Below are 26,820 nucleotides of genomic sequence, written 5' to 3'. Positions count from 1 at the left end.
AGTTAGGCACATCTGTGGTCATGTGACTGATAACTTCCAAAAGATCCGCTTTTGGCAACAACAGGAGAAAAATTCCTGTGATGCAGGTATGATAGGGAAATGGCGAATACAATGGAAGTTGTATCTGAAAAGACAGGATAGTTATGATGTCCACTAACTTGGTGTGCATTTCTCTGTAGGCAGTTATTGCTAAAACCATCCCGGTTTCCAGTTCAGTTTTTAAGAGGTATGTTAATAGTACTTGCTAGTTAATCAGTGAAAGATAAGATTCTTTGGGTTTGTTTAAGTGCAAAAATATGAAGATTAAATATTCTTGAAGTCTGTTTTCTGTGTACTCCACACCAGATTTCTCCAAGATTTTGGATCTTGGTAAGTGGAAATGTAGGCAGAACTGAATCCCAGTGAGTTTATAGTATGACATTAAGAGTATTGCTTTTGTAAAAATCTGTAGCTTTTTTATCTGCCATTAGGAGACAATGCTTTTTTATCTGTGTATTAAGTGTTAGTACTTTAAGGTGCAGCTTGTAGTACATGCTTGCAATGAGAAATTTGGGAAATTCTTCTCAAGTTGTTCAGATATTGTATGTGAGAGAATTTACAAAGCCATGACTAATAAGCATGCTTATTAGTTCTGGGAACTGGCACAAACCCCATGATTTTCTCTGCCAATAAAGCACTGTCATGGCTGTTTAGTACCCAGCTAAAACAATAATCTTCCAATATTTTGGGAGGGGAAGGAGTAATGTTGTGGGATGGAAATATGAACAAATTTGTCAGCAGACTGGTCAACAGGTTCTTTCACCACATAGACACGTTCCCTCACAAAATTTGTAATTGGTGCCATAAATGGCATTTAAACAAGTTTATAGTATACTTAAAGAAAATTATAATGTTTAACTTGGCTGAGCCCCTCCTAACTCTTAAATGTTAGACCTACCCTGTAACTATTATGGAGCCCGTGAGTTGTGAAAGAAGATTGCTTAAACTATAAAAATATTGTTTGTGGTGCTTATACTGAATGTCAAGTTAAGGTATTCTGGTCACACAGAGCATTGGACATATTTACTCCCTCGCCCTCACAGTTTATGATGCTGAGGTTCAAAAGAACTTTTTATGAATCAGTAGATCTACATATCTGTAAAGTTGAGAGCATGGCAGCTGGACTTAGTATATTAACAAGGGTGCTTTTGGTGTGTCTTCCTTTATTCTACTTGGTCTTGAAAAATTTTCTCAGAAACCGTGAGGAAGGCTGAGAAATTATTAAAACCATTATCTTTCTCCTTTGAGACTTTATGTATTTAATGGACTGGTTTTCTTCACTGATACATAAAGCTGTGTAGGTTTATTTTTTTACTTCCAGTCACAAGAGTTTCTTCATATATCTTTCTTGTTCTGAAGAAGATGCCCCGCCTGGCCTGCCCCAACCCCATGGCCTTACCTGTGCAATTTTGCAAACTGCATTAGTGTTAGTGGGATTCAGCTGTTGGGGTCAATTCCTGCTGTTGTCATGGAAGTCAGGCATTCCCTTTTAAGTATTAATTATTTTATAAAGTTGTTTGAAGACCAGTAATGTCTACCATTCTTATGTTGTGTTTCTCAAATATTTGTTGAAAAATCAGGAGAAAATTTACAAAACACAAAGCAAAGTCTGTACTAATTGCTAGGAATTTGTCTCATTGATCATCGCTATTGACAGGGACAAGCTGTGTTAAAAGAATTGTTGAGATGGTGGTTCTTATTATTTGTTCTTAGTCATCATAATTAATACAGCTGTCAAGCACAAAACATTTTTGCATTGTAGACAAAGTCTGTGCTTGTCAACTAAACAATCTATCAGTAAATGGAAAACAAGGTGTTGAGATGGGATGGTGCCACTCAATGGTATAAGAGTGAATAGGATATTGACAGCCTTCTGGAAGTTTTGCACCAAAGCTCAATAATGGTTGATATGTGAGTGAGTTTGATTAATACTCCAGAAAGAAGTTTTCTGACTCTGGTTGCTTCATAGATAAAGCTTGGGTTTATGGAGAAAGAGAGTTTTTGCATGTAAGTGACTAACAGTGAAAAGTAAATCAGAATTCTTTTGTATTGATGAGGAGTGTCACTAACAGTTTTATCAGGTGTGGAGAGATGAGAATGAACCTGCCTGTGTAGATTAATCAGTGGAATAACCTCTCAGGCAGGACATAAATGAAAATAAATGGCTTGCCTGCACGAGAACAAAGTCTGTTGAGACTAGTCTAATATCATAAATGTCTCACTCAAAGGCTAGTACCTGATGAACATTTGGAGCTTTCCTCTTTTCTGTGTGCAAACAAAGAAAAAAATCCCCAAGGCTGAATGCCTCCAGGATGGAGAGAGGACAGGAAGAAGAGAACAGAAAATTAAGTCTAAAATTTTAGTAAACAAGCAGACAGCTACAGGTTAATGGTAAAGAAATACCACAAAAATGGAAAAAAAAAGGTTATAGTATATTTGGCAGGCTGACAACATTTATTTAAAGACAGATTTTTCATTCTCTGAGTTTTAGATCTTAAAATTGGCAGACATTACACTGAAGATTGCTTTTTCTCAACATTTTGAAAAGCAGTCTTTGGAGTGATATTCTTTGGCATTCACAGAGGGTAGCAAGTAGGTGATACAGTATGAAGAAAAGTCTGTGAAGTACATACAAGTGCATGTATAGTACTTAAAAAAGCTTTTCCTGAAGGAACAGTTACTTGCATAGAAACAAAATTATCCAAGGAAACATTTCCATGCAACAAAATGTGGTAACACACAATGAAAATAGACCTTAGCATGACAACAGACCTTCTAAGCAAATTAATATTCTGAGCATTAACTGCACAGCATGTGGCTAGTAAAATTCCGTGCAGGTGCATAGCTATTTATATAAATCTTTGTCCTGATCATAATGAATTCTTGAAAAGATATTTTAGTAGAGGAGGAGAGGGGATCAATGGTGGTTTGTTAAAATAAATAAAATAAACTTTATTCCTTTTTCAAACTACTGATTTGAGCGAAGAACTGAAGCTTGTAACCAAATGAAAAACAGCAGATGGGAACCTGGAGATGGGAAATACTAATAGCTGGCACCACTGTCCTGATACATTCATTAGGATATCAGTTTCACAAGACAAGTTTTGAAAACTCAGTGTCATCCTAGCTCAAGCAGAACTATTAATAGACAGACTTCCCCTCTCTGCACCTCCCCACTTTCTAAAGAGTTGTTGCTCTGCTGAGGGGAACAAGGGAAGTATTACTGTTGCAGTAGCATGCTGTCACTGTGGAGAGCATGACATGACACAGAGTCTGAGTAGGATCTTGTCTGACAAAATGGGGAAAGGAATCGAGCTCCCTTGCATCTAAAGAGAGATATGCAGCCAGTCTACCCCCTACTCTCATCATTCCTTGAAAGCATTGTTGGGAGTAGGAAGGGGTCTGTGGTATTTCTCTCATTTACTTGGGTTCATCTTCTACTTCTTCTGATTCTAGATAGCTTATGCACTCCCCAGCAATTTGGTTTGAGTGTTGGGAAAGCAGCTTTCTGCTGAAGAGAACGCAGAACTCACTTTAATTTTTCTCACTGCCTGCACTGCCATCTGAATACAACTAGTAGTTACATGAAGTTCATATGCCACTAGGTCTTAATTTCCAACAGCTAACAAGGAAGCTCGTGCTCCAGCTGGGAATTTGTCAAACTGTTTGGTGGCTGAAACACACATGTGAAGGGAAGGAAGCAAAGGGTGTGGGGATTGTGGCAATGAAAGTGTATAGGATTTGGGGGTGTCCATAGTGCCTTTGTTATAACTCTTTGTAAATGTTCTTGTTCACATTCATGTCTGTTCTTGGAAATGAGGGTCATGTTAAATTGAAGAGTCATCTAAGATTAAAGTCTGCTTTGTTTGGGCCTCTATAGGACTTGCTGTGACTATCAGCCAGCTGTATTATATTCGTAACTGGCAGAGCAAAAATCAGAGAAAAGAATTTAAGATTCATAGGAAATGCTTAAACCATCTGGAAAGATGGTTCAAGCACATTTCCTCATGCTATCTCCAAAGGCAAATTGAAAAAAAAAAAGGGCATCTAAATATTCAGATATTACAAGATTTAATATTGGTTTCAACAGTTTCTAGGTTTTTATTATCTTTAATAAGCACATTTGTGAGGGCCTTAAAGCTATCAGGACTTTTTTGTACAGCCTGATTTTCCCTCTAACTTCCTGCCACTCATTTACCCTCCAAGGAGTCACATAATCTAGCTTAGAATGAAATAAATCTAATAGTGATTTGCAACGCATGAATGACTGACAAAATTGTGTCCCTTAACTCTATAAAGAAGGAACTCAAAGTGAAGAGAGACAGCTTAGAAACAACCTAATCTTCAGCTAAAGTTGTTGCGACTGTAACAAATCAAGATGGTGATGGGAGAATAAGGGAGGAGCAGTAGCCTGTAATGAGAGCTTTCTACCTTTTCAGAAGTGACCAAAGAGTCTCTTCAATATAAAATACATAAAAGTGAAGAAATTTTGGGGATGTTTTACTCATATATTTTTCAAAGGTTTTTAAAATTATCCAATGAGTGCAGACTATCTCATGATGAACTCTATCCGTTTCTGTTCCTTTGCATCATTTAGATGGCTCAGAGAAAGCAAAAAAACAAATGTAGGTGATGGAGTTTCCGTATTAGTTTCTATACCAGTATCTTATTCAGAAATGAGACATGGCAAATTGTTATTGGATTTTCTTGTGGATATTAGGTTTCTGAGAAACTGACAGCCAGGCAAAAGTTGGAGTCAGCTTTTAGGTGCCCAGTTCATACTGGGGATCAGCCTTTACATAGTAAGTTCTACGTTAAGACAGCATGACGATGGCAACAAACTGCTGCAGCATCCTGACCTACTTCACTGATTCTCTTCTTGAATTTTTTTTTTTCCTTTCTGAAGTTGTATTGACTAGAATTTGCCAGGATTACTGTTGTCAAATCAGTTACCAAATATAAAACCGAGTCAGTCTTCCTTTACTTATTGAAAACTAACAGTTGGTTGCAACAATAAAGATTTGAGCTCTATTGAGGAAGGAGGAAAACCTTTATTACTACTTTCAAAGTTCAGAAAGTACAATATCAGACACAAATTTCTTATTGCAAGACAAGTGATTAAGTACCTTCCTATATTTTTAAGTCTTGATATCATATGGGTGTTATTTGCCTGTAAGCTTAGATTTAATTCTGAATGAAAACATTACAGTCAGGCTTATGGAATCAAGGACTAAGATAGAATGAGCTCTATTCTGCTGTTGAAGTGCTAGTCATACTCCGACAGAGAACTTTCTTACACTTCTAAAGGGAAAAGAAAGTGCCACCTGCATATAATGAAGTATTACATCCAGTTTTTCACCCATAGTTCAGTACATAAAAGAACAGTTGATTTGAACTCTAGGTAACAAAAGGGGAAAAGATAAGGCTTTTTCCCAGATGATATGATGATATTTGTAGTTAGTTATATCATTACTGACATAAAAGGAGAAAATGCAGAAAACGGTTTCAATCTTGTTTGTGCCCCAGGGATTGATGTGGGTCTGCCAGGTAAGCAGTCTAATTGTACAAGAGATTTATTGTGTGCAGTATTCTATCAAATGTGAAGCTGTTGTGACCCTAAGTACATTTATACTAGATAATTGAATGTCTGCATTCTTTTTTTTAAGCCTATCTTCCTTTCTTAAGAAAAGGAAAGGTTCAAGGTGTGAAATTTGCAAAGTTTCAAGTTACATAGGTATTTGGAAGCTTTTTTAAAAGGCCTGGGAGCATGTGATTTGAAATGTATGTCTGAGGATCTGCAAGTGTTTTCTAATGTTTACAGCTTCCTGAACCATATGAGAAGATGAGATGCATACTGTCTAAAGCATGCCGTTGACATCAGTGTTGATAGCAGTCTTCCACTGAAAAAGTAACTTCCACAGAAGAGTGTTTTTAGTGCTTTATAGTTTTAAATACCCAAAGCTCTGTGAGGCTCAGTTTATTATCTCCATTCTGTGGAAGCAGATGTTGGAGATTGCAGATACTCGCTCTGTAGGGGCACAAAAAGTGAATGGTGGAGAGCATAGGAAACTTGGTGGCTGGAGAAAATTCTTTAGAGTAGCAGATTTAAAGAGCTTAATCACTTTGGTTTATTGAGAAGAGGATTGATGTGTGATTTGGTTATCACATTGTGGTGGGTTGACCCTGGCTGGATGCCAGGTGCCCACCAAAGCTGCTCTATCACTCCCCCTCCTCAGCTGGACAGGGGAGAGAAAATAAAATGAAAGGCTCGTGGGCCGAGATAAGGACAGGGAGATCACTCACCAATTACCGTCACGGGCAAAACAGACTCGCCTTGGGGAAAAATTAGTTTAATTTATTACTAGTCAGATCAGAGCAGGATAATGAGAAATAAAACCAAATCTTAAAACATCTTCCCCCCACCCCTCCCTTCTTCCCGGGCTTAACTTTACTCCTGATTTTCTCTACCTCCTCCCCCCCGAGCAGCGCAGGGGGATGGGAAAGGGGGGTTTTGGGTCAGTTCATCACATGTTGTTTTTGCCGCTCCTTCCTCCTCAGGGGGAGGACTCCTCACACTCTTCCCCTGTTCCAGCATGGGGTCCCTCCCACGGGAGACAGTCCTCCACAAACTTCTCCAATGTGAGTCCTTCCCATGGGCTACAGTTCTTCACAAACTGCCCCAGTGTGGGTCCCTTCCATGGGGTGCAGTCCTTCAGGAACAGACTGCTCCAGCGTGGGTCCCATCCATGGGGTCACAAGCCCTGCCAGCAAACCTGCTCCAGCGTGGGCTCCTCTCTCTCCGTGGGTCCACAGGTCCTGCCAGGAGCCTGCTCCAGTGTGGGCTTCCCATGGGGTCACAGCCTTCTTCAGGTGCATCCCCCTGCTCTGGTGTGGGGTCCTCCATGGGCTGCAGGTGGATATCTGCTCTGGCGTGGACTTCCATGAGCTGCCAGGGGACAGCCTGCCTCACCATGGTCTTCACTACGCATGGGCTGCAGGGGAATCTCTGCTCCGGCGCCTGGAGCACCTCCTCCCCCTCCTTCTTCCCTGACCTTGGTGTCTGCGGAGTTGTTCCTCTCACATCTTCTCACTCCTCTCTCTGGCTGCAACTGCTACTCCCCTGTAACTTCTTTTCCCTTTCTTAAATATGTTGTCCCAGAGGCGCTACCACTGTTGCTGGTGGGCTCGGCCTTGGCCAGCGGCGGGTCCATCTTGGAACGTGCTGGCATTAACTTTATCAGACATAGGGGAAGCTTCTAGCAGCTTCACAGAAGCCACCCCTGTAGCCCCCCCCACTACCAAAACCTTGCCACGCAAACCCAATACACCAAATTGGTGTAGTACACATTACATTGGTGTAGTAAGTATCTTTGTGGAAGAAAGTAAAAGGCTGTTTAATATAATAAAGGCTTGACAAGAATCAATAAGCTGATGCTGGACAAATTCAAATAGAAAATAAGGTGTAAAATGTTAACAGTGTGAATGACTGCCCACTGAAATATTCTATCAAGAGAAAATGGGACTTTTCATCTCTGTGTTTGTGTTGGGAATGATTGTTTTTTCCTGAAAGATGCACTTTATCAAAACATAAATTATACTTCAGTTAAAATGCCAATACTTTACTTCCTTCAGAATTAAACTGGTGAAGCTCAATGGCTTGTGGTATACAAGACATCCAGCTTAAATTCATTAAGAGTTTCCAGTTGAATGTTTATCTTGGGATCCTACTATCTTTTCTTGATATACCTGTGTAAATAATAATGACAATCTGTATGTCATGGAAACATCTATGTGGAGCTTAGATATCTAAGATCCCTTCCCTTCTCAGGATAGAGTATTTAAAGGCAGGAACTGTACAGAAGTGGAGCTTGTGCCTCCTAAAAAAGTGGGGATTTTTTGTTGTTGTTGTTTTTTGGGTTTTTTTTTTTAACTCCACTAGTAAAAATTAAAGTGGGATCACTTTACCTCCCAACCTGCCCTGCTCATTTGCATATCTAGGGTAACCTAAGAAGTGTAGAGCTAGGATAAAAATAATGGTTTGTTTCTTGTTCTGATTTAGCTTCTAAAATGCTTTTCCTCTTGTTTAGTCTCTCAATTGTCTGTTGTATGGCAAGTACATATCATGCAAGGGTAGTGCATATGGGCAGGACTAAACTGGTCAGTGTTCTAATGTACCTCAAATTTATTTCAATATGTATTTCAGATAAATGGCCATTTTGAATTATATGTAGAATTTTTATTTTACATACATGTCTTCAGATGCATAATGTTTACTATTCATACATTTCTGTTTTCACAAATACTAGTATCCATATCTATGATCTTACTAACATGTGTGAAATTTCCATACAGGTCAATCTAAATGGAGTATACTCATCAATAAAAACTGCAACAGACTATCATGCCACTTTTCATACACTTCCGTCTGCCTCCTCACAAAGTAAAAGAAATAGTAATGAGGAAAATTGAGTTGCAGTGTGTACCTTCAGCTCAACAGATTTGAACTTTGTCAAGTGGATTGAAGACATTAATAAGAGAAATCCCTCACAGAAAATACTGACCATGAAAGTTGTCAATCACCTTGATTAATAATCTCGTACTGTTATATTAACATAATATCAAAAAAGGTAGTCCCTTAGTACATCATAAACGTTTTGTATAGTTTCTTACAATAAGTTGGAAGGCAATGCAGGACTTAGAGCATGGGTCATGTATATTTCTATAATGTAATTTATAGGAACATTATGAACTTGAAATGTAGTTAATAAAAAAAGTTGAAACATATTTTAAGTAATTTTAAGTACCTCATATGCTCTTTTATTCTCCTGCCAACTACATTGGCTTTAAGTCTTTCATTTCTCTCAAAACGAAGTTTATATTTGTCCCTGTACACTCACAATATGCAGTCAAAAATGACTAGGCATAAAAGGATTAGATTTTTAAATAAGCGTGAGCCTAAAGACAGAGAGCCTTTTACAGTGAAAAAATACAGTAATTTCTTTCTTATGGAGTGTTTAGTCTTCACTGTTCATCCAAAATGAAAGTAGTGTAATACATTTGTATGAAAACCCAAAAATATTTTTATTCTTAATTACTGTACAATATACACTTTAACATAACAAAATTGTTATGCTGCTCATTATAACTGCTCATGTTATCAGTAAGAGAGAAAGGCATAAACAATTATGGCATATGGCCAGTCTATATCAAAGCAAAATCATTATGCCACTCTAGTAAATGAAAAAGTTTGCATGCTTTGCAGGTGCACAGATTGTTTTAGCTGTGTATGTATTTGAATATCTATCACTCTTCAGTTATGGTTTTCCATAGTATTAAATTCTTAGACATTTTTAACTGCAGTGTTCCTTGATGCACATACAGAATAGTAATGCTGGCATTAAAACTTTTCTCAGTTTTTCTCAAAAATTGATCTGAGGAGGGAGTTTAAGATACTTTATTTTACCTTTTTTGGTCCAGAACTACATTAGTGATACTAATGCATTTTGGGAAAGGGAAGAAATATATGTAAAACAAAAATATTGCTTGACTAGAGCTAGTACAGCTTTTCAAAATACATGAAACTGCAAACCTTGATACTTATGGAAGCGCAGAGGTTGTTCTATATGTATATGTTTGTTTACTGGTATGGAACTGAAGTAGTGTCACAATCAGTCAGGAACACGTCTTTCAACTCCTTGTTTTTCCTAAGGCCATAATTCACCATCAGACTTAGTGTGAGTGTAAAAGCATGTCTGTCAGTGAAGTTGCAATAATTTATAACTTCCAATATGTTACTGCCATCATGTGTGATAAATATAACCCGTCTTAAGGCCTCAGGGATGCATGCAAGCTGCTAGAAGAGGTTGAACGGATTACAGAATATTGGTTCTGATAGTCTGTGTTCCATCTTAAACAAGCAGCAAGAAGGGAGGGAAGCCACGTATGGACTTATAAGGGCAGTGTAATTACTTTTATTCAGCTAGTGCCAAGATATACAGTACTGATGGGTTGATGATTCTGTGGGTAATTAAGTTTGGAGATGATCTTCCTTAGTATTCAAAATGCTAATTCTTCTAGCTTTCCAGAGTGTCTTCTGTGGATGTGCCAAAGAGATAATAAAGAATATAGAGAATTACTAATAGAGTCATAAGTGAAAGAATTACCACACCAAGAACTAAATGTAGGTGCGTGGATTCTGTTGCTACACAGATAGAAGGGACTTTTAGTACTGCAGCATTAGGTGAACATACAAAAAGCAGGCTTCACATATTTTCTCCCAGGTGAGGTTTTTTTATTGCTTGTGATGATGTGATGAAATGATTTAAATGATTGCATAATTTTCTACAGCAGAAGTAAAAAGCGCCTCAAATTATAATACACAAATAACTGTTACTTATGGTAATTTTCAATGCTAAATTTTCAAAATTTAGTATCCAAAAGTAAGCATCCGAGTCCAATGTTTTAATCTTCTAATTTACAGAAGTACTGAGCACTCAGAACTACTGCTGAATTCGGTGGGATATGAGGTTCAGCCCACAGATGATATTGCTTTGGAGTCAAATGCCTAAACTTCACATAAGTATGAGAATTTTAGTTTTCAGCAGTTCTAGTAAAAAGAATTGTAAATACTTTTAAATAGGGAAATTTTGTTTGAGGTTTTGTTGGCATATTTATTTCTTAATAAAACTATTGTGAAAATGTTTTTCAATTAGCTGCAACTCTTCCCCAGCTCTTATTCAACTCAGAATTTTAGGTCTGTCAATCTGATACCTTTGTTAAAAAACATCCTTGGGCAGTGTCATCATGAAAATAGATCTACCCACACAAATTTTCATAAAGCTGCTTTACACGTAGACCAATCGGTCTAGGATTTTGCAATAGTGATGGGATGGTGGGTGTGCTAACATGCTTATCAATAATACTGTGAAAAAGTTTGTCCTACATGGTTTGTAACTTAAAGTCTGTGATCGAATGCCTTACGTTAGAAAGAATACTTAAGGATTCAACTGTTCCATAAAGCAGTCTCCTGATAAATCTTCAATCATACTAGTCCATTTAATGGCTAATTATGATTGCAGTACACTTTTTTTAGGTAAGCAGGTATTGAATAGAAAGATGTTCTTTCCAGCCATCATTGGAGATAGATTAGTAAGTGTATATTTCGGTCCTTACTGCACTATCTACTACTATGCTACACTTGCTTTTCCCAGAAGTCCTGGGACACTGCTCTTCCTAGTTCTCCAATAGAATTGACTTAGTTTCTTCCTGTTTCTGTCTAGACAAGCCCTTTGGGATTAAAGGTGTTTTGAGTATTCTAGTAATAGTCTTTATGGTATTCCCAGTCAGCGATGTAGAACCCTACTAAATCATCTCCTGAGCTTCCCTAAGCCCTTCACTAGACAAGAATTTGGAAGCTCAGCCGTTGGGTTCTGATGTCACTTGCTGTGTCCTCCTTTTCCCCTTGGTATCTCTAAGCTTCCAGGTTATATCAGTGCTCTACCTTGCCAAGTGTGTTTATGCAGATATGCTCCTTCAAGAGGAAGTAAAATGATTTTATTTTTGAAATTCTCTTTTGCAATGTTGACTTAGAGAAAATTATTCATCTTCTATTTTTTTCTGTACCATCTTTCATAAATTAAAAATTCAACACCTGTGCAGCGGTTGTTCATCTTATCCCAAACACACATTCTGCAGAGCCGGAGGTTTCTGCCTTTGCTTTAACTTAACAGCTGGTAATATTTGTTGTGCTAATTCACTTACATGGAAACACTGATGCAAGTGTTACAAATTGGGAGTTAGGGGTTTTTTCCCAATTTTTTAGTACAAGACAAAACATAGTGTATTTTTCCCTCTAGTTTGACTTGGCAATGGGAGCAAGAGTGAGGCTAAGTATTGAATGCAGGCAAGAAAGATGGAGTTGTCCTGTAGGAAGCACAGAGGAACAGTCTGCCCTGTTGTCACAGGGACCAATGCTCTTGACCAGGTGTAACTCATTTCAGTAGGTCACAGGCAACTGCAGTTTCCTGGTCAGAAGGCAGCTAGGTCTTGCCTCCTCTTAATGTCTGTCTTTAATTAACTTGCACATCAATCCTTTCACCTTCTACAGATCAGAGGAAAAGCAAGCCCTGCCAGAAATAATTACAAAAGGCTATAAAAGCACATTACAGAGAAAATCCTGGGCACACAGGGACAAACTGAGGTGTCGTCCTTAAATGGGGTTTATAGGAAGAATTAGAGAATGAGGGAGATATTTTCTGATTTTTTTTTTCTTTGTGTGTGAGAGACTGGCTGGGAAGAGAGTGAGTTCTGGAAAAGAAATATAATGGGCTTGATGGAGGTGGGGGAAAGAGGTGAGATAAACAGCTACAGCAATCAGGACAGACTGGTGTTACTCTACCCTTGTATGTGAGAGGATGACTACTAAGTACACTCACTGAGAACTGTTTTAGTATGATATCTCAAGGCACTGTTCATGGGAGAGAAAGCTTTTTCTCTAGACCAGCCTTCTGTCATAAGCATGAATGCCTGATGTGAATTGAATAAGCTTGGCCGCCTAGGGAAAATTTGAAACTCCATTTGATTTTGTAGCTAAAATGTGGTGGCAATGTAATTGTTCAAATCGCCATGGTTTAATGGGTATGAATCCAGTCACCCTGTAGTTCCAGTGACTTGCTTATGGCCATCTTCAGTCAAGTAATTCAGAAGTGTTACTCAAACTTGCTAACTCAGCTACCTGGTTAAGTGAAACCAAGTCCAAAGACTTAAAGGGGTCATACAGACAGTAACAGTTATTTTAGCACACAGCTTTGCAGACTATTTCTCGCACCACTTTTATTTACTGATTTGACTTCATGTTTTTGTAATGTGATATTTATTACATTAAACACATGTCATCAAGGCTTCCTAGGTGGCTTATTCTAATTTTTTGCAATTATTCTCTTCAGTGTATATTGTGCTTTGAAGTTAGGTAACTAATTATGCATTTCCACTTGAATCAGCCTCTTTGTTTTTACACTTTTAATTTTGTCGTGTTTGCCATCGTTTTTCTATCTGGAGAGGCAGAGATTAGATTGTTCTCAGTAATCTTTTCAGTGCATGATCTGTGATGTGAAATTTCCGCATCTGTAAGTTCATATCTGCTCTTTTTTCATTTTTCTTCTTTCCCAGCTTCAGTCTAGTGTATATAATTGTAACTAATTCCTCTGGCTCTAGTGTTAAATATTAGTTCCTATATGGTCAAATGATAAATTCTTTTCTTAATTTCATATTATGATTTCCACAGCCTCAGAACTGGATTATAGGTATGGAATATATAGATATAGAATTCTATTCTGATAGTGTAGAATATCAGAATAAAAATTAGATCTTCATATTTTGGAAAAGCAACTGTGGAGTAAGTGTGTTGTTTTAAATTACGTTAATAATTTTTTAATCATTTTAGCTTTCTATTAAGCAGTTAAAATAATTTGATAGATTCTAATTGAAGCGTAAGCATCTATTCTGTATTATGGAATATAGAGATAACAGATAGTGACCTCCTTTGCTGGCTACTTATTTTCCAAAGCAAAAACTCTTATGACAACGATGTTTTACAGTCATTTTATTTCTATTATACCACGTGATATAATGAAAATGAAATAATAGCAGTTGATTGATATTTTTTATGTTAAGAGTACAGGTTGCTTATTGCACCATTGTTGCAAATCTTAATTTTAATTGTCAGGCTTAAGTGCTTCCACCATAGGGAAAATAGATTATCCGTAGTCTGCTATTTTTTCTAACATAATTTTATGAGTAAGCTAATTTTCAGTGAATACTAGTGAAATATCAATGAAATTCTCTCTTGACTATTTTTCCTAGCAATTTATACTTTTTATTAAAAGTATAGGTGTGTTTTGTCAAATTCCTTCTTGAAGCAATATGTACCACCTTACACATTTATCAGTTTCATTGATATAAATCTTTAATTTTAAATGCAGTGAGCTTTAATGTTTTGTCTTTGTTCTTTTTTAGGTTTAGGAAAATAAGGATGAATGTTTAATTATGTCTATTGTACATTTGTTGAATTGTGATTTCACTTGTAACAGCATATCTAAGAACAAGGAACTGAATTTATGAAATGTCAATACGATTTGCATAGAAAAAGGCAATGTATAGAAAAATATTGACACATTCATATACATTTCCTAGAGTATGGAATATGTAATGAATTAAATTTTTCAAAAGCACTCAGGAGCTTCAATCATTAGATTTCTTAAAAATATCAACCTTTAGTTTTAGCAAACTTAAGCAAAAAAAGACAATAGCTTGCTAATGCGGTGTTCTCTTTAGATTCTGGAAGCTTAGATGTACTGAAATTAAGTGAAGGCCAGGACATCAACATGTTAGAAAGTTCCCTCTGAAGTCAGAGGGAAAAGTTCTTGTTGCCATAAACATTTTTCAATACAGATGAGCAATAAGAATAATAAAGATTTAAGCTTGTTATTAATTATTGATACTAATAATGATTAGGCTTTTCTGTATTTGTAAGAGCTATGAAGCATTGAAACAAGCTATCTAGAGATTTGAAATCTTTGTTCATGCAAGTATTCAGAAGAGGTTAGATGAAAAGTCTCTGAATACAACTGAACTTTCTTTAGTGAGTGGGTTGGATCAGTTAATTTTATGATATTCCTACCAGTTGAAGATTTTTATGGTATTTTTGGTCACTGTTTATGCAAGGCTTCATCCAAAGTGCTCAACTCTGTATGTGAATAATCTAGCTGAAATCCATGGAGTATATAAGCAGAAATATTTACAATGTTATGACTGTAGTTTGACCCATCTCATTTCTTTGCTGTGCATCATAGTACGCCTAGGAGAAAACAGAAAGCTAGAATCAGATGCCCTGTTTTGCCAGACTAAACTTTACCAGTAGTTGATTTATTAAAAGGAATTTCATATTCAGGGATTGGAAAGAATTGAACTCCAGGGCAAAATATCCCAGCAGTGTAGTTAAATTTGATAGCTCTGGTCACTTAGTTACAGTACAGTATCCTTCATAGTGATTAGAATTTATAATTTGCAACAGACTTGTATGAACCACATAGTTTGTTATGGCTTTTGGCTACACCAAAAGGGAGAAACTTCTGCCATTTTAGCTTGTTAGGAAATTAATGAGTTTGATAGCTTCTCTCCAGCTGAAACAGAGAAACTTTTCTAACGTGAGGTTGGTTCATAGCAACAATCTGAAAACAGAAGACTGCATCTCTTCTTGAACGTAATAATTTGATCTCTCAAGACTAGCTGGTTTTATAGCAAACATCACTGTTCACAGGACAACAAACTGTTGTCAAGATGTATGGTAAACTGTAATTTAACCTGATCTTCAGAGATCCTTACGTTTGTAGCTTCTATCATCCTCTACTGCATTAGTAGCAGATACCAAGGATATGATTCTTCTCATTTTGTTTTTACATTGTTATGTTCATATTCAGAGTGATGAGATTGTAGAACTAAGGCCAGCTCTGTGTTCTGTCTGCGTCTTGAGGACTTTTCTATCATGACTAGATGAAAAATTGCCTGTGTATTATTTTTATTAAGAATAAATATAAGGACTGTTTTTCATCTTTTGCTAAATCAATGTTTGTCAAGTAAGAAAAGATAGATTATTGTATTTCCACAGCAATGGGAAAGTATACATACGTAATATGTATCATTTATGTTGTGATACATACATGTATGTTATAGTACATACTGTGTATGCCATAATTCCTATTACTGACTGTACAGTACCTATTTGGATGGTATACTTTGGAAGTCTGCAAGTTCAGTTTCTAAATTTTTGGGGTCCTCATCTGCTTGCCTTAAACAATTTACTAGGTTGCTGGCTTTGTCAGCAGTGCTTAAATCTATCTTGACTCAGTAACCTTTTTCCTAGTCGATAACATTTGCATGCACAGTGCAACAGTTTGTAAGTGCATACCTGTACACTCAAGAAAATGTTCACATCTATAATATACAGTTAATGAAACATCCCACTAGCCTTGTTAAATAGCACATAGTGGCCAAAAGTGGTATGAGTCATGACTGTAAGTTCTGTCCCTGTGAAAAGGATGGAAGTGTTTGGCTGGAAAAAGAATGTGTATTTCACTATTTAAGAACAGTACAATTGAAGGTTTTATAAGTGGAATATGTAATTTTTTTTTTACCTGTCAAATTCAAAAGGTGCTGACAGGTTTTTCTGCAAATCTTCTGAGCAATTTCAAGAGGCCAGAAAATAATTTCTACTGTCAATTAAACTGATTTTATTTTAATCTAAATTTCTGTGGCAATTTGCTAAATAAAAAGATTCATATTTCAACAAGTTATCAGCATATAAAAATAGAGATACCAAAAGCAATTGTTCTGCAGTTGGAAAAACAATGGATTCTATTAAAAACTTTATACAGTAAGTGAAATTTTAGTTTTCTTGATAAAACTATTTTTTATGTTCCCTGAATTACTGCTCTGTGTAATTAGTTGATATATTTGAAAACTGTGATAAAAATAGAGTGACCACCTACAATTAAGGGTAATTAAGAAAAATTGCTCGAAAACAGCATACCTATTGAAAAACATGGAACAAACCTTTTTGTAATGGAACACATATAATATATTATAGTCTTACAGAATCATACTTTTTTCATCACAGGGTAGGATCTCTTATGTGAGCGTTGCATTAAAATAAATTATCTGGTCAACTATTTCTTTCTGAGCTTACTGGAATCAGGCTATGAAGTACTGGGCCTAATGTACATGCCTTAAAACAGTCTAGGTGGTCACCCACCTAGCCACCTATTATTCAGGTCACATTTTTACATTCAGAACAACTATGAAGGTGAGTAAGGTAAAGGCAATTCAGAATTACCACAATTTCTGCAAAAAACCCTGATTTATTCAGTAAAAAGATGTCTTTTACTAGAAAAGCAGCAGAAGGTGACTGAATAAATCACTCATATCAATGCATCCCTTATGTTACCCGTATTCATTCAGTCCAATACATTATGCATTCAAATCAGTGGAAGTTGTGTGGTTTAGATCCTGTGCAGTGCATTGAAAAATTCACCTCTATATATCTGTGTGTTTATTATCTTCAGTTATTCATCAGTTACTGAACACTATGGACATTTTGAAATTACTCTGTATCTCATTATTTCATCCATTGGTTTTTTTGCAAAATACATGAAAAATTCAGGTTTGCTTTGAAAGCTCAAATGAGATTATTTTGAATGAAATAACAAAATGCTTATTAGAAAGGACCAATTGGATTTCAGACTTGTTACTGTAATTTATAATTCCTCCTCCCCCTTCTTCTCTTTCTCATCCTTTTTGTCCTCCTCTACAAGCATCTTTCCTCCACCCTGAGTAATACAGGTGCTATGTACAGTATTTTGTTTACAGTAGTATAAACATTTTCAGCCTGTGACTTCATTGCTGAAATAACTCACCTCTTTCATATCAACTCTTACCTAGGAGCCGTACAACAGACTCATTGATGTAGGTTTTTTTTCTGCATGGCAGCCCAGGCCAAGCTGTGGTTTCATTGCATGATGCAACTTCACCTTTTTTGGTTGTCTATGGGATTAATTATAATCTATTCTTGTATTGCCTGTGCATGCTAAAGTGCTTACCATAATGGTGTATATACTGAATGCAGTCTAGAGCATTAAGTGCATGAACTGGAATTAAAAAAACCCATAAAATTAGAAAGTTTGAGCAAATGTAAATTATGCTTATCAAGATCGTGGGTTAAGCTTTTATAGAATGAATAGGACATAATATGTATAGGCCTATATATTTAAAATTTCCAGCATATTACAGTAGTTTATTGACTAGGTAGACAATTGCAGTGTGGTCAAGATGTGGGAAAGAAAGAGTGTACTAACTATTCTGTTGTAACAATGGCTGAATGATGCTAGTAGTGTTCAGAAAGACAAACCTTTCCCTGCTGTCAACTTTAGCAGCAGGTAACAGTGAAAAGAGGTAAGATTATACATAATACTTTATTAAAAGTCAGAATTTGGGAAGAATTTTGAAGTGCAACAGGTTTTTTTTATAATATTAAATAGCCTGCAAAATAATTTAAAATGTATTGATTTACAAAACACCACTAAAAAGAAATTTCATATGAAGAATTGTAACAGTGCTCTAAGTTTGTTTTACAAATGACATTGTGACCATCCTAAGCAACCTGTTATTCATATGTTCTTAAACGTATTCAAATAAATCTTTCATCAGCACAGTAGAAGATATGATTTAATGCTAATCCTATTGTTTCCTGATAAAATGATGAAACAGCACTTTGGAAAGTGACCTGAAACATTGTGTCTGAACACAATTTTGTAGTGCTGTTGATCAGTGCAAATGTTGAGTGTATGTGTTCAGAGGTTACATTTTCTGCTTTTTTGGGGGGTTAAAATTAATTTACAGATTGCAAATTAATATTCAACTTAGTGAATAAGCATTATTTATTCCATACATTTAACTTTGAGGGCCTATAATATAAAATGTTACAATATTTCAAAAATTATAATTGTGAGCAGATATATATAAAGCCGAAATACGCTCTTAGAGTGTACTTTTAAGCAGGTAACTGAAAACATGCAATATATTCAAAAAAATAAAAAAGGGAAGTAATTTCCACAACTGTTGTCATGCCACCCACATGCTGATACTGTGCTGCCCTAAGAATGTTTATTATTTAGGATTACTTAGGATTTTTATTTTTTATGTTATTCCTATATTCCACATAGTGATAGTTACTATTTTTTTTTTTTTTCTTATAATGAAGGAAAATTCTTTTAGGACTGTAAAACTGATCAGACATGTATCTATATGGCAACATGAAGTTCTTCCTCCTGAAATCAGTGCAAAATGGATTATTACACCAGTCCTTTTGACTTTCTGGTAGCTCAGTGTGTAAGCCTAACTACAAATCCGTTTTCCCATGCACAGCAGCCAGAATAAAATGGTGTTGGATGATACAGTGCAAGCCATTTTGAGATGGTGTTAGAAAAAAAGGGCCACTATGTATTCATTTTTAACATCATCATAGTTCTCTTTTTACGTTGATGTAAAGTGGTTTTATATCAGGCTTGTGATAATTGATTTGAGCAACTGCTACAGGTGTTGGCAATACCTTATTCCATTTGTTAATGGAGATAAAGTGGCTGCTCAAAAAGAAAGGCATAGTGTAATCAATCTGCCTAAAAAGGGCTTCGCCTTTCCCATTTAGAAAAGCCACTGTGATTGAGACTGTCACTCAGGCTCCAGGCTAGTTTTCTTGTCTGAAAAGTTGAACTAGGAAAGAGCTGAAGTATTTTTTTAATTTCTTCTTTGTTCATTTAAACTGTTTCTATTCTTTTGCAAAGTAAATGTGGCCATTCAGTAAGTCTTTCATAGAATCAGCATTTTGCCTTAAGAATATGGTAATTTGCTCTTAAGACAGTCCTGGTAAATAATGAGGTCCCACAGCTGGAACAGCTGTGACATGAAAATTTCTAGGTAGGAAAATTGACTAGATTGCAGTTATATGCATGTGGAAAGTAAGCCACAGCGGAGGAGTGTATGGATAGAGAAACTGTGTACATGTGTTTTACTTCAAAAAGCTATGTGCAATAAAGACTCTCCAGGAGTCCAGGGAAAGAAAAAGGGAAACCGATAGAAAGGACTGTCATAAGTGTTTATATGTGCTGGGAGTGAATGTTACCTGGATTATGCCTGCAGTTGGTTTAAGGCAAAGGAATTTAAACAGATATACTGTGATATATTCAAAGATCCCAGATGGTTACTCTTGGTAGTTGAAAGCTTTTTTACTTCAACTCACCTGTCCATTATTCCTAGTAAAGTGGAAAAAGTATACAAATACAGACTCCCTCGTGATAATTTACAAGGATACTAGATGTGTAATAGTTTGGATTGGGAGTAGTTGAGTTGCACAACCTATGGCACCCTAAATGTATCTTAGGTGTTAAATGACTAAGGTGCTTAAAAGGACCCTTATGCTGATGGGATAGGTAAGGCTAAAAGGTCCTCATGAGGAATGAGAGAGAGAATCTGAAATCATGAAAATTCATTTGGGACTAATATATCTTCTAGTTTTATGCAGATTTTTTGAAGGAATGTACACGGTTCATGTTTACAGTTATGCCTTCATTTGAAATATGAAACAATATATCCTGCTTGGTGTAACTGTGTATTAAGACTGCTTTAGAATTACCATTAACACAATATGGATAGCTTTTTATGGGTAATAATAGATTGGGTGCATGGACTAAAAAGCCTGACCAAAAAAGCTGATCCAGTAATGTAATGTCAAGTTTCTACCACTTTGCAGTACTTCTGGCTTTCATTGCTCAATTACATTATTCACTGACATTAAAGTCAAATAATATACCTTAGATTCAAGTTTATTACTACTCAGTAAAAACTGGATAGTAGCCAGATATTTTCATTAAAGTATCACAGGAGGGAATTCCAGAAAAGACAGTCAGATGAATGAACTGGAAATACTTTAACACTCCAATTTATCTGGTACTCTTGTCATTTTCAGTTAGGATAGTTGAATTAAGACTAAATTTCATAGGACAAGATTAGTTTCTTTAATTACAGTATGTAAGCAAGCAAGAAACATGGAAAGAATACTCAAAATCATCTGGAGGAATCTGTTGCACATATCAAGCAGAAAATTAGAGCTCAGTTTTATGATTATATACAAAAGAAAAGTGATTAATAATCTTAATTTGGAGTCAAATAGGATAGGTAGAGGACATTCTCATTTTTTAAGATTGTACATATTTTTTCAAAGAGTGCAGTCAGATGTGGAAGAATTTTAAAAGCTGGACAACAGTATCAACAGAACAGGAGGATAATAAAAGGCACTGAGATGGAGGAGTAGCTGGAGCTGGAAACTGATGATGATGGTGGGCTGTTGAAAACTTTGAGCTTGAGGAAAGTGGATAGCAAATGTGAAAAACACCTTTGGATAATTTTAAAAGACAGCAGCTGCAAAATACAATCACATAAAATAGAGCAAGAAGGAATCTCAGGAAGTCACTTCTTTCTGCTGCAAGGTAAGAGTGGCTATACATAAATTTATTCAAATAAACACTTATCCAAGAGATCAATGGTTTGTAGGCCCTCTGCTACAGAAGGAGGAAATTTTAGAGATATCACATGTGTAGATCATTCTGTTGACATATGCAAATGGAAGGACTATAAGTGGTCCATATATCCCAGGCTGAAAAGTATTTACCACTGTTTTAAAAATCTGAGATTCACCATTCTCCCTAAAGAACCTATTCCAGTGTTTAAATGTATGTTTTAATTGAAAAAGTTTTATGCTTCTGATATACTTCTCACTAATTTGATCCATTTCCATTTGTTCGATTCAATGTCAACATGGAAAAAGGATTAGTATTCTTTTTGCAGCATCATATGACATGTTTGCATTTTCATGTCACCAGTTATTTTCTGTTCTCTGGAGTAAACAGCTACAACAACTTATTACTCCTTGATATGCTTTGATAAAGAATATTAAAGAACAATTATATTAAATAATAACAGACAAGTAATAGAAATATTACAAAGTAGAAATATGCAACTTTAAATAGGGTGTGCAGTTTAACAGAATCTTTCTATAATGCAGTCAGCTTACTAGATATAACTGAAGTGGCTAATTAAATGTTGTCAAAAAAAGGTAATAATATGTTAGTTGAAACAGTATACTGGTGGTTTTCCTCTTTAATATGTTAGTACTCTCACACAAAAACCTTTGATTAAAAACGTGATCCCTGGCATTGTTGCTCTATCCTTCTCTTAGAATTGGCTTGTCATCAGGGAGATTGTTTTGTTCAGGTAATGCAGTACTATTTGCAGTTGCCAGCGTTCTTAGCTTATGGTAAGCAATTAACAAATCTAATGCAAAATAAAATAATATACTCTTCCTACTTACCTATGTGGTTCTCAGCAAACCTTTTCAAATGCAGTTATCTTAGGTAGGATGAAGATCTTAATGGTGTATTTTGCAAGAAAGTGGATGCTCTGTCTTCTGTACACTACTGAAAGAACTTAGAAGAGTTATGGAGATTGACTCTGGGCCATTTACTTATGCCTGTTTTAGCACTCAGTTCCCGGTTGTTTAGCTGTTCTGCAGGAACCTTCCTTTAGCTTTAGTTTGTGAAAGTCAGTAATTAGAGAAGACATATGCTGCAGGCAGTAGTGAATGTACATACACCCCGATGAAATTAAGAAATATGCTGTTTTCAGAGTGAGCAATTTTAATGTGCATATTTTCTGTATATCCCAGCAATTCAATGTAAAAATGCAAGTAAAAGTTTCTTGTTATCATACTTGTACACAAATTTGTGTTTGGGCTGAGGAAGATAAGAGTTTGATTTTGCTTGAGTTCTGTGATAGGTTGGCTTATGTTTTACGTGGGCAGTCTATGAAGAAGCATGATGTACTTAAAATTCATGGAAAACTTGAAAAAGAAAGATGAAAACTGACAAACATTATACTGAATTTTACCAAGATGTATTAGTTCATTTAGGTAAAATAAGTACTAGCAATGTTTCTTGACTCTGTCACTTGGTATGTTGTCAGTCGCAAATAGCTCTGTAGAAGTCAGAGTTATGCCAGGCAAAATCTTGTGCATCCAAGATGGGCATCAGGAAAGTATACCTTTGTTCTGCAGTTGTACCAACTTAATTTGGCTCTTAATTTTGTACATGGATGTGACAGAAATTAAAATTAAGAGCTTCTCTTTCTTTCCCACTGGAACTCCTTCTCTATCTCAGTTTCTAAACAGAATTAATTTTGCATTAAAAATTGTCAAGTCACAGCATTTAAATATATCTTTAAATTCAAAACAAGTTAACATTCAAAGGAAAAAAACCCAAACTTTTATGCCCTGTTCTTTGTCACATGATCCAGGAAAGTGAAAGAATCATAAGGAAAAACAATATGTGTCTGGCGCTCATTATTAGAAAAATCTTTACTAAATGATGCCGTTGTACCAGTTTATTACTGATTGATCTGGTTCTGTTGTCGCTTATTTCTTCTGACAGTGGATTTTTTTTGAAGGAGGATGAGGAAACCTGTTAATTTTACTCCAAATTAGTCTAAAAGCTTGTCAAGGTTCCCCAGTGTGCTAGGGAGATAAGATAGAAGTACTTAGTTGTAGAAAGCATCTGCAGAACAGATGAGTCATGATGCATTTTTCAATTAGGTTAGAAATAGAAGGGTAATATTCTAATGCCAGCTTGTGATCTGTCAGACTTTAAAGAATAACAGAAGATGTTGTGATAGAAATTAGGAAAGGGAAATAAGGACAGGCACTTGCATTGTTCCTGCTTTTTTTCTGAAAAGCAGTTCCCTTGAGGTGCTTGCAATTTATAAGGTTTAGATTAAGCAATAGTCTAAGAAATCTTGGAAGATAGCTTTATTGCACATTATTTGGCAGTTCATCTTTTATTTTGATCAGATTTATATTTTGCTTATTTACTTTAAAATTGAACAAAGAGGATACTGATTGTTGATGTAATTCAAAGACAGCTTAGTATGTATGAGCCTAAGGTCAGCAGTGCATTTTCAAAAGGAATTTGAAAGAGAAAGATGCATATCAAAGTGAAGAAGGGAGGCCACTCCACATGTAGACAAGGCAGGAATGAAGATGGAAACAAAAACATTAAGATAGAGTAATCCAAAACAAATTCATCACATGCTGAAGTTGAGGAGTTTTTGTGACTGGAAAGACAAATACGGTTTAATTCATTAAACAAAGGAGAGTCAGAATAGAGAATTAAAAAAAAAGTACTTGGCAAAGTCCCAAGAAGTTGTGCAGGAGTATTTATCTGAAGCTTTCTGAAGGAAGAGGAGGATAAAGTAATAGGCTATATGGAGTCCAGACAGGAGGAAGGTACAGTAAAAAGAGGTGAGAGAGAGACAACCAAGCATGGTCAGCATCTTAGCTATGAGTATAAAAAAAGAAGCTCCAGAATTTGACACTGAAACGTGTTGGGAGCAGAAAGTTCTCTGGGTGCGTATGTGTGTGTGCATAGGAGAAACAGCTAAGGGTTTAGACATAGGAGGCTGAGTGGTCAAAAGGATTTAAATGTATCTTTATCAATGACAAGATAAGATACAAAATGATCACAGCATCATCCTTGGCTATCAGGTCATAACTGTCTGCAAAATTCAGTGAGAAAGGGATTGTTCCTCCTTCACTCACTAGCTCCAGGTACACAAAACCTCTTAGAAAATATCTGTGACTAGGGATGTAATGACCCCACGGAGTTTTATGGATCCCAAGACTCTAGGGCTGTGACAGCAGATTACACTGCACTTCTGCTATGGACAAAGTGGGTCTTCCCCTTGCCTTCACTAAAGGATTGTTCTGATCCAGCTGGCTGCTCTTCCTCTTTGGGAATGAAACCAGCTTAACTCTTCCTGCATATCCTGCAGTGCTAACTGAAAATGCTAGTAGCAAAACTTCCTGGGTGGCGGACTACGTCATGTCAAGGGAGAGTGAAGTAATTTAGAAGACATTTGCCATCAAAAAATTAATGAGCTTATTGATGTTATGACTCAAAGAAAGGCTTTCTAAATTGAGTCATTTACCAAGGCATCTTGTATTTAGAAGATCAGTACACATACTGCAAGAAAATACTTTTTGTTTTCTTATTGTGGGACTAACTTGGCTAATAAATGAAAGCCATTTGAAGTAAGAAAAAAAATGTTACACTCTGTATCACTCTGAGAGATGTTTGACACCTTTGATTCTTATTTCATCTTGCTGATTTATTTTAATTATGGTATTTGTTTCACTAGGTTGACACTTGATAGGCATCTGTGTTTATAATTTTGCTATATGTTCATGCCTGTTTCAGTAAAGAAGATTTTAACTGCTTATTCCCTTCTGGGCTGTACAACTAAACCATAGTTAAAGGAATAGAAAGTATTCTGCATTGAATGAACATTACTTTTACTAAATGATACATCTGGCTTTTCCCTTAGTTTTACTTTAGTACTACGTCACTGAAACACAGTTAGAAAGCCTAACCATAACCCCCTTTATTTTTTTTTTGCTGTACTGTTAAAAATATGTTTTAAAGGAGTATAAACAGACACTGTCATATCAAATTTGTGCCAAACTTATTTTTTACTCTAAATTTCATAAAATTGGGTTTGCTCTATAAATAAATTGAAGGGAATTCAGTATTACAGAGGAGCTACCAGTAAAACAACATCATTTGGGGGGGGGGGGGGAAAGACCACTATAGACAGTGTTATGAACAAAGACAATTTACATGCCCAAATTCATACATACTAATTGCATTCAAGTACAATTTGAAAGTGAGAAGTGAATGGAATGTCTTCAAATGATGAGATATTAAAGAGCTTCTAAATATTGAGTGATTTCTCTCAATTATTTATTCATTTGTGTTGATTATATTTTAGCAGCCTCTACTGGTATTTCTGTACATAATTATAATTTGATTTTAAAATTTACTGTCATCAATGGACATTCCTTCTGATAGAAACTGCACATTTTACTGTTTTTCATATAATGTACTATTGTGCAATCTAAAAACTGTCATGACCAAAGGAAACTAAAAACTTCCTAATTTTTTGTGGTATCAGGTGGTTGTATTTCTTTCCCAGGCACATTAAGCTTGTAACAATTTTTTTAGTTCCAGCTCTTTCAATTTTACATTTTATTTAATTATTATTAAGAATTAAAATATATTTTATCTAATTTCAGTAATAGATTTAGTTTTTCCTCCACTATTCAGCAGACAACTTTGCTTCCAAAAATTAAAATTGTAAATTAGGACAATTCTCTGAATTTCTAGAAGTTTCAATAACTTCTGAAAGTTCCAAAGATGTAGCACCTGTGGTACGATATTAACATCAGTACTTTCCTGAAGTTACAGTAGAATTAACTTTCTTTTGTGGTGGTTTATGAATGTTTTACATAGAACTACTTATCTTCAAAGCACTTGGCAAAATGTAACTATATTAATATGTCTTAAAATTAACCTTTTGCATTTTGGTATATAATTATACATAGATAAAAGTTGGCATCCATCTTAGTCTTTGCAGGCCTTGTCTTTAAAAAGGGGGAAAAAAAAAAGGGGGGGCAAAAAACATTAGGAGCAGACTGACATGACACGTGCCAAAAATACAAAAGTCCACTTCCTTACGCACAAAGAAGAGAGAACTGTAAATTGCATATTGGATAGTTATTTCAAGTACTGAATTGGGTGTGCACAACCTTTCCCATTATTGTGGGGAACACTTTATGTAAAATCATCCAGACAGATGTCACTATGATTGCAAAGCTGGCCTGAAGTCTGAATGAACGTAGAATTTCTTCCCCTTACTTCTGTGTGGTCATAATGGCAGAGATTGCACTGTGACGTAGATTGATATGTCATGCCAAGGCTTTGATCTGAAGTTGGAAATGGGCTTTACGGCTCCTATCAAGAGGCGAAATGATACAGGAATAAACACTCAAGATATTTTCAACTTTGTTGCAATTGCAGAATCCTGGAAATATTCTATGAAGGCTTCTTCTGTGGGAAGTTTCATATTATTAATATACTCGCAGAAACAAATAATTTCAGAAAACATTAAAATGCGTACTATTTTTTGCCCTCCCCCACTCATTCTATGACTATTCAAAGAATAATCCCAGTAGAACCATTTCAAATGAACCTGAAATAAATGAGAATAATTAATAAATACATTAAATAAACT

General features: G+C 35.8%; 1 protein-coding gene across 12 annotated transcripts in view; it reads left to right on the top strand.

Moving 5' to 3' along the window:
- KCNMA1 (potassium calcium-activated channel subfamily M alpha 1) overlaps positions 1-26,820 on the top strand; it is a 520,079-nt gene that overhangs the window by 280,856 nt on the left and 212,403 nt on the right. The window lies entirely within an intron of this gene.

Source organism: Gymnogyps californianus, chromosome 6 (genome assembly GCF_018139145.2).
Source record: "Gymnogyps californianus isolate 813 chromosome 6, ASM1813914v2, whole genome shotgun sequence".
NCBI classification, from domain to species: domain Eukaryota; kingdom Metazoa; phylum Chordata; class Aves; order Accipitriformes; family Cathartidae; genus Gymnogyps; species Gymnogyps californianus.
Note: the sequence above shows the minus strand (reverse complement) of the source record. Positions and strands in the feature narration are given on the sequence as shown.